This window comes from Sminthopsis crassicaudata, chromosome 6 (genome assembly GCF_048593235.1).
Source record: "Sminthopsis crassicaudata isolate SCR6 chromosome 6, ASM4859323v1, whole genome shotgun sequence".
Taxonomy (NCBI): Eukaryota; Metazoa; Chordata; class Mammalia; order Dasyuromorphia; family Dasyuridae; genus Sminthopsis; species Sminthopsis crassicaudata.
This window is the reverse complement of record NC_133622.1, coordinates 183543342-183560043: the sequence shown is the minus strand read 5'-3', so window position 1 is coordinate 183560043 and position 16702 is coordinate 183543342. Positions and strand designations below refer to the sequence as shown.

The window sequence follows — 16702 nt, the reverse complement described above, 5'->3', positions numbered from 1 at the left end:
TATTTTATTCCTTTTCATGCTTTGAATTTTGCTACTCTTTGCTTCAAATTCCCTTGTTTTCTCCTGTTGAAATTATTCTCCAATTTAAATCAGCTTAAATGTCATTTCTTCCCAGCAGCATTTTCTGGTACCTTGTATCTGAGGACTTGGAACTCTCACAATTCTGTAGTTCTTTTATCTACCCATTCTGTTTATTTAGTATTGTAGTTATTTGTCTAGGTGTTTTATCTTTCCTCCTAGATTATCAGTCCTTTTAAGTGGAGAGATTGACTTTCATCTATTTCTTCAGACTCTAGAACTTTCTAAATGTTTGCTGATTATTTGTTAGACTGGACTTGTTTTCCTATCCCTTACTTCTATTTCACCTCTTCCCTTATCCCCAGATTTTCTGCTTTGATTTTACTCATTTTACTCCTGCATGTTTGATGTTTTCCCTTCATGTTTCTAGGCTGCTCTATTCCCTGTGATCTTCATTCCATTAATTCCCACTTCAAACAAAACACTCTAGAAATTTTTATGTGTTTAGGCTCTCTGCCACCTATTTTTCTTTGCTGATTCACGATTTTGAATTTCCCTCTCCTTTTTTGTCTCTGCCAAATTTGGATGACTTATTTTCCTTTGGAACGTTTGTGGAAGGAAATGGTCATTTCTGAGGCCAGCTCATCTCTGTGTCAAGGTAGAAGGAAATTTGCTAGTCTTAATTACTTATTTTCTGGCTCTGAAGAAATTTCCTAATCCTGACTGGTTTTCCTGTGAAGCAGACACCCAATGTTGCTTTCCCGTTCTACCCATAATTCCTCTCTCCAAATACAGAATGTTAGAAAGAAAACAAGTCAAGAGATCTAGTTCTTCAACTAACTCACCACAAACAACGCTGAGACTCACTTTCCCTTTCTTAATTGGACTAAAGGATCTCAAAGATCTCTCCTACCTCTGATATAGTTTATTCTGCATTCAATTCAATTAAACAAATATTGACAAAGAATCTACTGGATACCAAGACAAAAAGTAGCAATAATAGTACAGAAAAGTAGTCCATGCCATGAAAGAGCTTGTTCTGCTGGGCAGGATGAATTATGCAAAAAAGCTTAATTTCAAGTAGAAGATAATTGTAGGAAGAATCAGGTTCCCCACCCCAGGTCTAGAATGTAGTGTTGGAAGGGGAGTGATGCAAAATAAATCCGGAAAGGTAGGCTGGAGTCATATTCTGAAAGACTTTAAACATTCCAAAGTAAGGTTTGTATTTTATCCAAAACCAATAAGGAACCTACAGATTTTTGAGTAAGGGGGTGACATGACCAGACCTGTATTCTTTGAAAGATTATTTTCTCAGGTGTGTGGAGGATGAAATGAGAGATGTAATAGCTTAGGCTTGAGCCCATCAGCATTTGAATTAGCTGACTTAGTGGGTGACTGCTGGTGAGTCACTGGAATTCCAAAGACCATTTAAGCTCCTCTCTCCCATTTTGCAGATGAGGTTCAGAGCAATGAGTCTTGAGTAAGGTAGTATTATAAGGTAGTAAGCATCAGAGATGGGATTTGAACCGAACCAGTATTCTCTTGGTGCTATGCTGCCTCCCCTAGGGAGTAAGTAGAAAGCAGATATTCCCTTTCCATTCTGTTCTCTTCTCAGATGCCTTCTATATTTCACCTAAATAGCTTATTCTGTTTGTAGAACCAACTCTGCTCAGAAAGGCAGATGAGGACAAATATCTTGTGATTTCCTAAGGGGATGAAGGGTCATTCCCTCCTCTTCCCTCTCCCTGAGTGCTCCTCCTATCTTTTGACTGATACCTGAAATTCTACCATTCCTCTCATTGTTTACTCCCCTATAATTATGTGAATAATATTTATAGATAATAAGAACTTAATTCTATAGACTTTACAGTTTATAAAATATATTGTTCACACAAATCCCTATAAGGTGTAGGGAGTTTAAATATTATTACTGTACTGTTATAAATGAGGAAACTGAGACTTTGAAAGTTTGAATAACTTACCTGATGTTATTTATATACTTCATGAGTATATGAAGTGATGTTAGAACCCTTGTCTCCTGCCTCCAACTTCTAAAAGTGCCATCCATTCTTCTTTTTGTCCTTTTCCTTTTTCTATTCTTCCTCCTTTATTCCCTTTCTTTTCCTCATGAACAACTATTTATTAAACACCTGCAAGAATTCAAGAAGCATTGTTTAGTGGAAAGAACATTAAGGTTAGTTTTAGGAAATCCTTGTGCTCAAATACTAGCTCCTAACCCCATAGATGGGTCATTTGGTCTCTAAGTCTTAGTTGCCCCATTTATAAAATTGGGATAATAAATAATAATAATAGCTTTTACCTGGAATAGTTGTAAAGGTCAAATAAGATTACGTACATGAAAATAAAGGCTATTGTTATTATTCATTATTATTATACAGTGGGGATATAAATCAGAGAAACTTACCACTTTGGAAAGTAGAAGTTTAGGTGAGACAGAGGCATTTTTAACTGTAAAAATAACCTTCAGTCGGATAAAGAAAAGACATTTTGCCTGCAGGATTTGGAAGACAAGCTGACATTTCTAATTTGACAGTTTTATTGAGGACTACCCAGTGATACTAGTCTGTATTTTTTCTGACTTGAGGATTAAAGTTCCTAGAAAGCTTTCTTAGCTTTTCTAGTCTGTGATATTCCTAAATTGTTAAGATATGTGGTTTCTGAGAGAAGAATGTGTGCATAGAACATTGGCCTTGAAATCAGGAATCATGCCTTTGACACTTTTTAGCTAAATGACCCAGGGTAAGTCATCAGTGCCTCAGTTTACTCAACTGTAAAATGGTGATATTAATAACACCTCCTCAGTATTGTGAGAATCCAATGAGATAACATATACAAAATGCTTTGCTAATTTTAAAATACTCTGAAAATGCTATGATATTATTTTTATAAGATCCTCTCCAGAACTGTACTTTTGTGGTCCAAAGTCCTCTCCACCTAAAATATCCTCTCATGATTTAATAATGCTGACATTTATAGGGAATAGATAGAAGCTTCTTGTGTACATTTGAAGGTTGCACAATATAAAAATTAGACCTTTCTTTGGCTGCAGGATATTAATATACATCACTTTCCCTCTGATATAGCTACCCCTCTTATGTGGGGCCCTTCCAACTCCCATGGAAAGAAGCCTATTTCTCACCGTATCTGTTTTCCTGGACACTTTTACTGTCATAAAGGATATTAACCAGGGAGGCCTTTTTTATTTTTCTTGGCCCATTTGAAATGCCTGAATGCTGACTTGACTCTAAAAGAGCCACCTCCCTTCCTTGTTTCTGCTTTTAAAAGGCTTCCCCTACCTCTTTCTTTCTCACTCCTTCAATTAGGAATTTTGCAGGGTATCTGATGAGCAGTGTTTAATGTACATTCCTGTGGATCAGAATTGAAAGATGGCCCTGTTTAAGTACTCGAATGCTTGGAAAATTTGATTTATTTTTACACTATCTAGTTCAGAATCTTTTGAGAGAAGGTTATGTCTCCTGGCCCAGATCAGTCTACAAAACATGATTTTTTTCAAGGAGGAGCTTTTGACTGTGACCACTCAGAAGTAGGAGGATAGATAGATATAGGTCACTTTGTAGCATTTGATTATTTAATTTCCATCCAGTGGATATTTATTTATTTTATTTTATGGGATAGCATTTTTCCCAATTATATATCCAGATAATTTTAACTTTCATTTTTGCATGATTTTGAGTTTCAAGTTTTTCTTCTCCCCAACTTCCCCCCCTCTTCTGAAAATGTTAGGCAATTCTCTATAGGTTGTATGTGTGTTATCATATAAAATATATTTCTGTAGTAGTCACAATTGTGAAAGAAAAAAAAACAAATCAAGAGAAAAAAAATGAAAAAAAATAAGTTTAAAAAGGATACATCGATCTGCATTCAGAGTCCATTAGTTCCCTATTTGGATGTGGCTAGCATTTTCCTTCATGAGTTCTTTGTATTTTTCTTGGATCTCAATGGATATTTTTTCAGCATTTAATTCCTGTGTGAGAAATACTGGTTGGGTGTGAAGGAAGACACAAAGTCTTTATGAGTTCTATTCTATCAGCTGTCTTCTCTTCTCTTCTCTTTTGTCACTCCACTCCTCTATTTTCCTCTCCTCTCTTTCTTCCCACTCCTCTCCTTTTTCTCTTCTTCTCTTTCCTTTCTTCTCTTCCTCTTTCCTCTATCTCTCCACTCCTTTCTCTTCTCTCCTTTATCCTTCCTCTCTTTTTTTTTCTCTTTCTGTCCTCTTTCCTGACCTCTTTCCTATCCTTTCTTCCTAACTATTTTCCTTTCTCTCCCCCTTTCCTCTTCTCCCCTAGTTAGGACTGGGCACTAGATCTCACTAGACTGACTGAGATCAAATAAACGTTGGGGACTGCATTAACACACTTATCAAAATTCACTAAAAAACCCTGGTTTTTTTTTTTCTTTCTTTTGTGTCCTTTGAAATTCTTGCTCAATTATTAAAAAATTGTCTACCCTCACTTTTCAATTAAGACACCTTTTACTCCTCCCTTAAATTGAAACCCGACTTTCTCTCCCCCACCTCCTTTGTTACATCATTACACCCTCTTTCCCAAGGGAGCTTTTACACTCTGGAGAGAAATGGGGGAGGGGGAGTTCTTTTTGCTCTTTTCACTCACAATCCCTATGCTCACTGACTTGCTTATTGCTCATTTGACCAATGAATGTATTTCCTCAGTATCATATCTCCCAGAATCAAGAATATGACCATCCTCACAAGGAATTTGTGGTAATGAAATAATTATTTAATAAGAATTTGTAAGTTGAGTCTAGCCCAGGAAAGAGATTGTATGATTTAATTTGGTTAATCTAAGTGCATTTGACCTCTTCTAACCCTTTGAAATTATTAAATTTATTTTGTCATGCAGTTTTAATTATTTAAAATATAGATTTTTGGGAGGAAGGAATCCCCAAATTAGTTTTTTGTTGATGCAATAATTTTTAAAGCTTCTTTCTTTCTTTCTTTTTTTAAATTAAAGCTTTTTATTTACAAAACATATGCTTGGGTAATTTTTCAACATTGACCCTTACAAAGCCTTCTATTCCAAATTATCCCCTCTTTCACCCTACCTCCTCCCCTAGATGGCAGGTAGTTCAATACATGTTAAATATATGTTAAATCCAATGCATGTATACATATTTATATAGTTATCTTGCTGCACAAGAAAAATCAGTTCAAGAAGGAAAAAAAAAACTAGGAAAGAAAACAAAATGTAAATAACAACAGAAAGAGTAAAAATGCTATGTTGTGGTCCACACTCAGCTCCCACACTCCTCTTTTTGGGTTTAAATGGCTTTCTTCATCACTGAGCAAGTGGAACTGGTTTGAATCATCTCATTGTTGAAGAGAGCCACGTCCATCAGATTTGATCATCATATAGTCTTCTTGTTGCCATGTTAATGATCAGGAGATCATTCTGCTCATTTCATTTAGCATCAGTTCATGTAAGTCTCTCCAGGCCTCTCTGAAATCATCCAGCTGGTCATTTCTTACAGAACAATAATATTCCATAACATTCATATACCATAATTTATTCAGCCATTCTCTAATTGATGGTCATACACTCAGTTTCCAGTTTCTTGCCACTATAAAAAGGGCTGCTACAAACATTTTGTGTGCATTTAATTTTTAAAAAGAAAGTATTAAACTTAATTGGACTCCCCTTTTCATGTTGTTTTTGTGGGATGTATTTAATGTATTTTCATCATTAAATTAAATCATAGAGATGGAAGGGATCTTAGAAATTGTCTAAATTTAGCCACCCAAAAAAGAAGGAAAGGGATTTGTATGTTAGCAAGGAACAGAGCTGGCATTTCTTAACTCAGGTCTTTTGCTTCCAAATGTAGTCCTCCTCCCTTTGTCCAGATACAGATCAATATATTCACATCTTTCCTGGATTCATTCCCCTCTCCTCCCACCTTTCTACTGGAATGAAATTAAATCTCTCCATATGTAGGGGAGAAGGATAAGAAACAGTGTGATCTGAGGATTGGTCAGTTACCCTTTCCAAAGCACAGAGTAGGGTAGGGCAGGGCTCCCATTTCTCTGTTTGTTGTAGTTAGTTCAGAAATCATTTTAGAAAGTATTCATGGGCAGAATACACAAATTCTGTCCCCCAAGGAATGGGCAAAATCCAATAAAAACACAGGGTGGGTTTTGGTTTTGTTTCCCCTTCTCTCTATATCTTTCTTCCAAAGTCAAATAAATTCTAAGAATCCCCAAACCATTGTTAATTCTTTTTCATTTAAAAAATGTTATGTTTTGTTTGGAGCAATGAGCCAACCTTTCTGTCATGATATACAAAACCCTTAATTTTTTGTTTTTCAAAACATTTGGATAACCACACTCTTTGCAGCGCTTGCTACCTGGCAACACAAGCGTGGGAAGTTTCTCCATAGACAATGATATTGCATCACATATATGTGATTTATACTTATGTACTATATACATGGTGGCGCTATAATATAGAAAGGTCTTTGTCATCTTAGAGTACTATATAAATGTGAGCTGTTGGATTAATCTTCACTGTTTTGTTAGAAGTTTAAGGTTGATCAATATTTTTAAAAAGTGTGTATTAGAACAGAGATAAAGAAATGTAATAGTTAAGTTATTTCCTTTATTGAGGAAGTAGACTGATTTATCCCCAGGTACAAGTATGATGATATGTCATTGTGGAAAGAAATTGTTTTGAGATCCAGGACACTGGCTCCATTCTCTAATCGGCTAAATATCTGTGTGAAATAAGCAAATCACCTTAGCTCTCAACCTCATTTTTCTTATATGTGTAATGTGATGATATGTACCCTGGGCTACATGTTATCTAAAATAGATGCTTTCCAGAATTATGTTAGTTTTTTTTTTTTTTAAGAAATTATTGACTTAAAATTTTTAATACCTTTCTTTTCTTTCCTTCTCATTTTATTAATCTCACACCCCCAATCCTATTAACAAATGTGCATAGTCAAACATAAAAATTCCCACATTGGCGATGTCCAAAAATATGTCTCCTTTTGAATCTTAAGCTCATAACCTCTGTTTGTGAGGTGGGTAGTGGACATCATCATTGATTCCCTGAAATTGTGGTTAGTTATTGCACCAACCAGAGTTTTTAGATCTTTCAAAGTTGTTTGTTTTCACAATATCAGCCTGACTTTCTAGGAATCAGAACAAGTCTTATAGATAATAGGAAAAATGAATAAATGAAAAAAGGCATTTAATAATCACTCTTTATGCCAAACAATGTAATAAGTGCTAGGAAAATAAATAGAAAAAGGAGATAGTTAACAAGACCTCTTAACCAGAAATAATTGTATACGAAATCCTGCCTGATCCATTTATTTCAGTTCCTGGGGCTGGGATCAGGAGATTCTTCAATATAACAATTTGGCAACAACATTTTTCTGAAGGGAGAATGATTTATGGAACTCATTGGGCCACTTGCTGTATCCAGATCCCTAAACTGGTTGTGAAGCCTCTGGTATCCCCAGAATTACAGGACAAGAGCAACTGCTGTGCTCTAGAGATATTGCTAGATCAAAGTTGGGTGAGAAATGTGGGCCTGAGTCTGCTCCTTTGGTTCCCCAATCAAGCAGTTTAGGTTGGACTTCTGTCTCTTCAGAGTCAGGCTCTATTTTGGACGAATCATCTTGGAAGATCCTAAACATTCTGGACACTTCTAATCCTGCTTCTCCTTAGAAGCAGCAAGGCTCCTAGAGACCCTCTAATTGATCCTTCTGCTTAGACAACCTTCAGGTCATCTCTAAAATGAAAGAATTGAATCAGAGCTTAAATGTAATGTCCCTTCTAATGCTGTTGTTCATGCTGAGTCTCAATTGGCCTTCCCAAGGCAGCTACAAATTCAAGTCAAATTTTTTCCCCTTAGATTGGCCCTTTACTCCCAGGGTCTACCCCTGAAGTTAAATGCTCCACAAAAGTGATTGATGTATTTGCCCTAGGGATGTTTTCCTAAGGTCATTCCCATTACAGGAAAAAAAAAAAAAAGAAAAAGAAAGAAAGAAAGAAAGAAAAACACAGCAAATCACTAGAGCTTAAGGCCAAAAGGGAACTTTCTCTGCTTATAGTATTCTAACTTTCTATGTTAAACTTTAGATAGAAGTTATCTTGTTCAATACTTTTTATTGTTAAGATTTGAACCTAGAGCTTCAATCCAGACTATCAATCCAGGCTCTCTCTAGCACACCTTATGTTCCTTATATCTGCCACATAATAGCACAATTTCCATAGCCTTTGGCACTTTGCAAACGGTTTTCCTCCCACCCAGCCTTGAAAGAAGTCTTATAAGTGATGTAATCCATTTTATAGATGGGGAAACCTATACTCAGAGAAGTTACATACCATATCATATGGTTAGTAAGTGACAGAGCCATTATTAGTGGGATCTCCCAAAGTTGTGTACCTTTTATGACGTCTGCCCCACCCTTTCTTCTCCCCTTCTCTCTCCCTCTCCTCCCCTCCCCCCCACTCCCAGTCACTGGTATAATAGGAAAAACTCTATACTGAATGTCAGAAGACCCTGGATCTGCTATTAATTCTCTCTTTTTCCTTCAGCAGATCATTGCCCCTGTCTAGACGACAGTTTTCTCATATATCAAATGGAGGAGAATGACAACAGTCTGATTACCTTCTTAGGGTTGCTTTAAGGCTATCATAATAATAATGGCAGTAATAATAATTTCTGATATTTATATGGCACTCTATGTACATTTTTCATTTAAATTTCACAATAGCTTTATCAATGATGCCCCATTTTACAGATAAAAAAATGGAGATCATGGTTAAAGTGTCATATTCAAAGTTTCAGAGCTTGTAATTGTTTGAGATCAGATTCCTTCTCCAGGTTCCAGGCTCTTTCTATGCCAGGCATCTTTGGAAAGTATATAAGAATGATAACAATTGTAACAATAATGTAATTGTGATCATAAGCAGGTCTTGGTCTCTTGACACATTTTTTAGTCTTTGGGCCAATTAGTTAAAAATACAAATTACTTAACATGTGCATGCATTTTATTTTCACACCTGCTTTTAATTGTGAACATGGTGTTTGCCTTCACAAATTAAATCATTTGGGAGGAAAATAGGTCTTGAATATCTGAAGGTTGTCTAAGCCAGAATAAAGGCCTGCCTGCCCTGTTAGACTTGGCTGCAGAGACAGAAAGGAATGGAAGTTATAGAAAGGTAGATTTCAGTTTGAGGTTAGAGAAAAACTTTCTAACAATAGGAGCTATCCAAAAGTAGACTAGTCTACCTCAGGAGGTTGGAAGTTTCCTGTCATGGAAGGTATTCAAAGCTTTGACTTGTTTATTGAGGTCACAAGAGAGAGATTTTCTTTGAAGATTTAGCCTACACCATATCACTTCTGAGTTTCTCCCATCCCTTTTGTCCTGAGTTGATTTTTTTTCACTTTAGAGATGTGAAAAAAAAAAATACGTTGTCTGCTGAACAAACAGCAGAGTGTTTGTTCTAGACCAAAGGTAAGATAGGGATACAGGAATAAGCACAATACCTTGCCTTGTCTTCCATATAGCATTATAAACTCCATGAGGGCAAGGATCCTAATTTTGGGAAAAGAAGGAGGAAAGAAGGGAAAGAGGGGGAGAAAAGGGAAGAGGGAAGTAAGGAAGAAAATGAAGAAGGGAAATAGAAAGGGAAGAAGGAAAAGAAGGGAGGAAATGAAGAGGATAAGGAATGCTTACTATATACCAGATATTATGCTAAATTTGGGGGAAAGACCCATAAAGACCCATGGGAATACATCTGTAAGTTAAAAAAAAGTTGCTATCCTCAAGAGACTCAAACTGATCCTCAAGAGAGTCACACTGAGGCAGGGGAAAACAACTTTTGAGAATAGTTACTTTTAGGAAGGATGAATGAATGCTTTATGAATGAGTGAAAAATAATTTAAGCACTTATTTTTGAGGAGCTATGTTTGCAGAGAAGGGATGGTTATAGACATGGAAGGAGAAGAAAAGGAGAGTGATATGATGGTGGGATGTCTCTGAAGTTGAGGGAGGAGGGAGCATCTCTGAAGGGCAGCAGCACAAATTAGGCAGAGTTTTGGAACTGTGGAATAGTATTGCTCCAATAATCCCAACAGTAGGCATATAGCTATTCTATCTATATATGGTAAAGTAGGCCATGTCAAAACAGACATTAAAACTGTAATCTGAAAGGATGCATACTTTTGGTTCTTTGAAGCTCTCTAAATTTTAGTTCATAGTTATCACTCTAAGAATCTCTTCTGATCTTTGAGTGGCCATTCTCAGTGTTTTCATTGTGTCCTCTTTATCTATGACACATTAAAGAAAGAATCTCAGGAAAGCAAAACTTCTCTCATAATTTAATTTCAGCCTAGAAAAGCAAGTATTCTTTCAGGGAGATTCAGAGATTTAATTTTGTGACAGCTGAATTTCATTTGTTGTTTCATGAATACATTTCCTATTCCCTGGCGGTTTTTTTTGACAGCTCTCCTCAGTGGAACTTCTATAAAAATCACACTTTCTTTTGGAGAAGGTTAAGGTTAGTTTTATGGGATGCTTGCTTCATTTAAACCAAAGATCACCTTCCAAGAAATGGAAAAACTGTTAGGCATATTTTGGAAGTGATTTAATTTAATCCCATCAGAGTGGCTACTGAACTGACTGAGGGAAGGAGATACTGTCTGGAAAGAAATGGGATGGAGAGGAAACAGTCCATTGCCTTTAAAACAAGATAATATTTTTAGGAAATTTGTTATTGCTTAAGGTAATACATTATATTGATTATTTTTCTGAATTACCACATTGGTTCTAATCATGTCCATAGTTTATACTTTATGAAAGAAATAGATGTAGCAAATAAAAATACCTACAATTTCTTTGGTGTGGCCAATTCCTTTTCAATCCAGATTGCAATCTTATTCCTTTTAAATAAATAGACAGCTTTTGCAAGTTGTTGTGAGCAAAATTTTGAAAAAATAGTATTATAGAAAATGATCTCCCAGTGTTCATGTTTAGCAAGTTCTTGTTGAATTGGATGAGCCTTTCATTTTTGCTAATCTTTTTCTTGAATGGCCAATACAGTTTTCAGTGGGTCCACTTATGTTGTGAATTGTTTGTTATTCAATTCAATTGATTTCAACAGATATTTATTAAATGCCTACCATATGGAGCCCTTCCCAATAATTTGTAATCACCCTGAAGATTAAAATCTGTCCCTCTTGTGAGTGCACAAAGGTTGGTTGTCTGTTGGAGAATAAAATAGACACTTGATAGAAGAAAATTTTCTTAAAATCTTCTCTTCATGCATCCTCCTTCTCCTTTTCTGCCTAGACTTCATTTCAGTGTCTAAGTTGGTTCCAGTCTTGCAGTTTTTCTTCCTTGTTCTTTCTCCCTCTCTGTAGTTAAGAGAAAGCAAATCTCCCCACAAAATTATATGCACAATTTTAATTTCAAAATGTAGAAAGCATTCCTATCCTCAGGAAAATCTCTAGATTGTTACTGTCACATAGAAATATGGCTGAATTCCTAATTGGATTTTTCCTCATTCATATAGGTATGTTGGTGCTATGTAGATATGCTTTTTGGTTGTCTCTTAGATTAGGGATGTCTGGCTTAAACTTCACCTTAATTCTAGTACTTAAATCATAGAACTATAGATTGTCTGAGGAAGAAATGATCTTGTGACATGGCATGTTGAAACTGTAAGGAAACTTATAGATTGTTGCAATCCACAATTTCCTCTTATTTTATCCATAATTTTAGTAAGTATGCTAACATAACTTCCCAGATCACAACAAACAGAAGAAATAAAATAAATTTAAAAAGCAAATAAAAATCTTCAAAACTTGAGGTTATTTTTCAGGGAATCACTTTTATAGATCTCAGTGGTCCCTGAAGGCATTACTTTTATGATTCAATATAATAATTGTTCTAATTATGATTCTGAATCATCAGGGAAATTACACTTAGAAAGCCCAGTTTAAGAAGGTAGAAAGATATGGAATATATTTTAGAAAGATTCAAGGATTATCTTGAGAAGTCTTTACTATGGAGGCAACTCTGTGGAAAGACCTAATTACTAGAGTCCATTCATTCCCCAAAGGTCCCAGAGAGCTAAAGTATAATCCTATTTTCTTCCACCAGTAATTGTTGTGAATTGTTGGAATTTTGGAGCATCTAAATTATGTCTAGGATATATGATGAGGCTTAATTATCCATAGGGCAAGTGTCCTTCATATTACAAGGATTGTTTCAGACTTTTTTTTAAACTTCTAAACACGGAAATTTAGAATTCCTAGGTTCTGTCTCAATTCTTATTGTAATTCAGGCATGTCAGCTAGGAAGGCTAGTTAAAATTGTCTTCTTATTAGCACTATCAATTAAAGTGGAACAAACAGAACAACAAGCATTTATTGAGCACCTTTTGTTGTTTAAATCATTTTCCAGTCATATCTGACTCTCTGTGACTTTTTCTGAGGTTTTCTTTGCAAAGATACTGATTCTAGTGCTATTTTCTTCTCCAACTCATTTTACAGATGAGGAAACTGAGGCAAACATAGTAAAGTGACTTACCTAGGGTCACATAGCTAATTACATGTCTAAGGCCATATTTAAACTCAAGAAGATGAATCTTTCTGACTCCACATGAAGCTCTCTATCCACTATGGCTCCACATAGCTGCCATTTATTAATTTCGTTATTGGGGAGTTGCCTTTTCCTAACCTGAAAAATGATAGAACTTCACTAGATGAATCCCAAGGTTTTTTCAAATTCTAATAGTATGGGAGCAGCTAGCTGGCATGGTAGATAGAGCAACAGTCTTGAAGTCAGGAAGAGGAGTACAAATCTGGCCTCAGACACTTAACACTTCCTAGCTGTGTGACCCTGGGCAAGTCACTTAACACCAAATACTTCAGAAAAAAAAAATAATAGTAGGTATTTGAAGAGATCTGCTAGTTCTTGTTCTATGATTCTCTAAATTTGTGAATGTGAGTTTATGTCCACTTGATTGAATCTATCCTTCATATTTCCCAGGCTGCAATTTATCCATCTGTCTTTTCCCCTCACCACAGCTATAAGAAGGTAGGATATCTTGTCTTGATTTGCATTTGATCAAGTCCCATGCTATTTATAAACAATTGAAACATAGAGTTTATTGATAGCAAGATAGCAAACCAAGAAGAACTTGGAAACATCTGCCACTGGGGTTATATGTTATATGCATTGTCCATATAAGTGAAGATAAATGTTCAACTCAACTCCAGAAAATCTGTGTTCCTCTCACTGGTGTGACTGTCACCCTTGTAAAGTCATTCTTTATTACCTTCCTTATTTTAACAGCCTCTTGTTTTCATCCTTCACAGAAAAGAAAAAGGAATAAAGCAATTAAAATCTGCTAAGAGGGTTGTTACAATCTATAAATCATTGTTTGGCTTTTTTCTCTTCTTCATTCCAGACACTATCTTGAGCTCTGTTAATAGGGAGTAACCCCATAGAATGTAACAAAGAATCTCCCACTTCCTCTTTGTTATTATCATGAAACAATGTTTTAGGAAAAGTTGATTCCACCGAGTAGGTGAGAAGAGGGAGAAAAGGTTACAATAGAGTACATTATGACTTCAAAACATAAAAAAATCTCTTTTTAAAATGTTGCACTTGGAATGGTGCCCAGGATTACAGTGAGATTCTGAAAAATAGCTTTTAGGATTTGGGTTGGGGAAGGGACATAAACATAGTATGTGTATGAGTCATTGAATCATAAGATTTAGGATTTAAGATCATCTAGGTCAATATCTTCATTTTATGGATAAGGAAATTGAAGTCCAGATTCATATAGTTGAGTGGCTTTTCTGGGACTCAAAAGCAGGTCTTCTGATTTCAATGACTGTTTAATGTGTCTTTTATCAGTCACACAAAGGAAGAACTGAAAGTTCTCCTAGACCTAAATAAAAGAAAATAACAGACCTGCAAAGTTTGTTATCAGTGAATGTTCTGATGCTGTATCATTGGAAGTAGAGATTTCATGAAAAAATTTATTGCTGGTGTTTTTCTTCTCTAGGGTATTAAATATGATATTATATTTTTATCACAAAATCATGGAATGTGAAACTTCTTTGGGATATGAAAACAGACTCACTTTTCTTTATTTTGTGTCTCATTCTCCTAATTCCCCTTGATTCTGGGCTCTGGCCTTTTATGGCACTGTGCTTGAAATTTTATTTTTATTTTTTAGTGATTGACTAATAATGACCTGTATTTGTGACTTCTGTCATTAGATTCTATATCCCGAAATGTTCAACGTCAAAAGAAAACACTAATCACATTAATTGAGTTCAATCTCTTCCATTTCCAGACAATGACAAGGTGAACTTTTAAAAAGGGCAAGCATTTTGTCCAGAGTTAGATAAATTCAGCACAAATCTTGAACAAAACCCCAGGGAATCTGTTCTTTCCCTTGACAGTCTAGTGTTTTTCTCTTTACCTGATTTGAAAACTTGAATAAAATAGGACTAATCGTATTGATTCATTTTACACTCCCCCTAGGCCCTGCATATACAATGATGGAGATGGGGGAGTGAAAATTTGTCCATTTTTTCCTTGAATCAGTGACTTCCAGAAGAGCATTTACTTGAAGGGATCATAGTTAATAAGTTTTGTTCATGCAGTAAGTAGCAATTTCTGCATTGATTTTTAAATTTCCAGGGGTCCTTTTCTTACATACTTTGGAAACCATAAAATAATAGGCACTACTTTTGGATAAGAACAGATTGGGAATGGAGTGGGGAGAACAATTTTTCCTTCTCAGTCTGGAATTTACCAGATAAGCTTATCTAAAGGAAAATTCAAATCTGATTAGGAACCATTGTTTTAGAAAAAAAGTTTCTCACTCTGCTGGTGCAGTCTAGTAATTATCTGTAATTGAAGGAAGACAGATGCAACATTAGCTCCTCTTTTTAATAACAACCTTATTAATTTTAAAGTGAATGGCAGGAGAAGCAGATGGTAAGATGAGACAAGTATTTAAATATTTGGCCCTTGATGGCTTTTTTTTTAACCCCGTGTATTAAATGGGGCTCTGTGATTGGCCAAAGCAGCAGAATCCTGATTGCTATCAGTCCCTGAGCCAGCTGAGTCCTTTGCCAGATTGGGTTCCACGGGGTTTACACAAAGTTGCTGAACTGGGGACATGAAAAGCCTCTCTATTCCTCCAAGGTTTTCTTGCTGCAGGATTGCATACATACAAAGAATGTGAGTTTTTAATGCTTAATAAATCTTATTTCAAAATGCCCACCAATGCTCCATAATAGGGATGGAGCTTTTTGCCGGTGGATTCTTCAGATTGTCTGCTTCATATCTTTCCTTTTCTCTATTTCCATATTTTGTCTTATTCACTGAGTATGTATATATTGGTTCAGGGAGAAAAGATTCAGATTACAGCCACTGTTAATTGTAGGCAAATCCTTTCATCTCTCTGAGCCTCAGTGGTCTTATTAGTAAAATAGGGATAAAAGTATTTCCACTCCATAATTCAAAGGACTGCTTTGAGGAATCTGTTTATATCCATGCCAAATAATATATTGGAATGAAAAATAAAACAATAGTTTATTCATTATATTACTTTTATTAGTAAATGAGTACATATCTCTCTCTTTCCCCTTCTCCCAAAGAAACATTCAGCCAACCTATAGTAATTGTTGTATAATATTAAGGGGTAAAACTCCAAGACATAGGTGCACCCTGCTCTTTTTTCTTATAATAACTGAAATAACTATTCTGAAATTATTTAGAAACAAAAGTGTCCATTCTTATTATTTAGAGGTTTGTTTTTGTTTGTTTGTTTTTGTTTTTTTGTTTTTAAAGGGAAACTAAGAAGTTGATTTATGGACAATCTGTTTTGAAGTACTTCAAAGTTCAAACTAGAATATAGAATCCAAATTTCTGATTGTATAGATGTGAAAACTTAGGCTTATAGAGGGGTTGTGCCTTGTCCAAAGCCGCCTACTAACAAAATTCACCAGAACCAGACCTCGTACTCTGGGTCTCAGGGCCCATTCCACTGTACCAGGCCCAAAGACATTCTGATGCCTGACCTTCTTCTCTAAATACTTGGCCTTATTCCCTCTGACTCCAATATAAATTCATTCCATGAATTACTTCTTTGCTGAGATAATTGTTGCTATGGAGCAGTGCCCTGAAGTTGACATGTGGCTGTTTTTAAGTTTCCAAGTTTTTCATTTTTGCATTTAGTTTCCCACTGGTTTCAAGATATTCTTCCGGGGGCAAGTTCCACATGGGAGGTTTACTTTTTACTTTTGTTTTAAAAAATTTTAGCTGGGTCAGGACCCATTTTAAGTAAACAGGGGGCACAACACAACTGGCAATTTGGTTTCCATATTCATTCCAGCTGTCTTCTGCACATTCAGCGATGAAGTCATTGTTTCCTGATGAGTGACCTGTGTTGCTAACCCTGATTATTGCATTCTCTTACTGCTTGCAGTATGAATAAAATGTTTCATCGAGTTCACATACTTGTGGGCTGACTTGTGCCTTCTTAGTTACTTGGATGATGTGACTTATGGAACAGCTGGTTCAGGCTATAGAAAAGAACGTTCATTTTGGGCAGATATAGCCAATCATAAATTCAGAAAACTGG

General features: G+C 35.7%; 1 protein-coding gene across 8 annotated transcripts in view; it reads left to right on the top strand.

The window, feature by feature from the left end:
* Positions 1–16702, top strand: part of AFAP1 (actin filament associated protein 1) — a 231522-nt gene that overhangs the window by 32914 nt on the left and 181906 nt on the right. Inside the window, exon 1 of one of the 8 annotated variants that reach the window (XM_074274079.1) lies at positions 14135–15297. The exons of the other annotated variants lie outside the window; for them this stretch is intronic. The gene's annotated coding sequence lies outside the window, so the exon portion shown is untranslated. Of the gene's footprint in view, positions 1–14134; positions 15298–16702 lie in introns of those variants that run through there. 8 annotated transcript variants of the gene reach the window in all.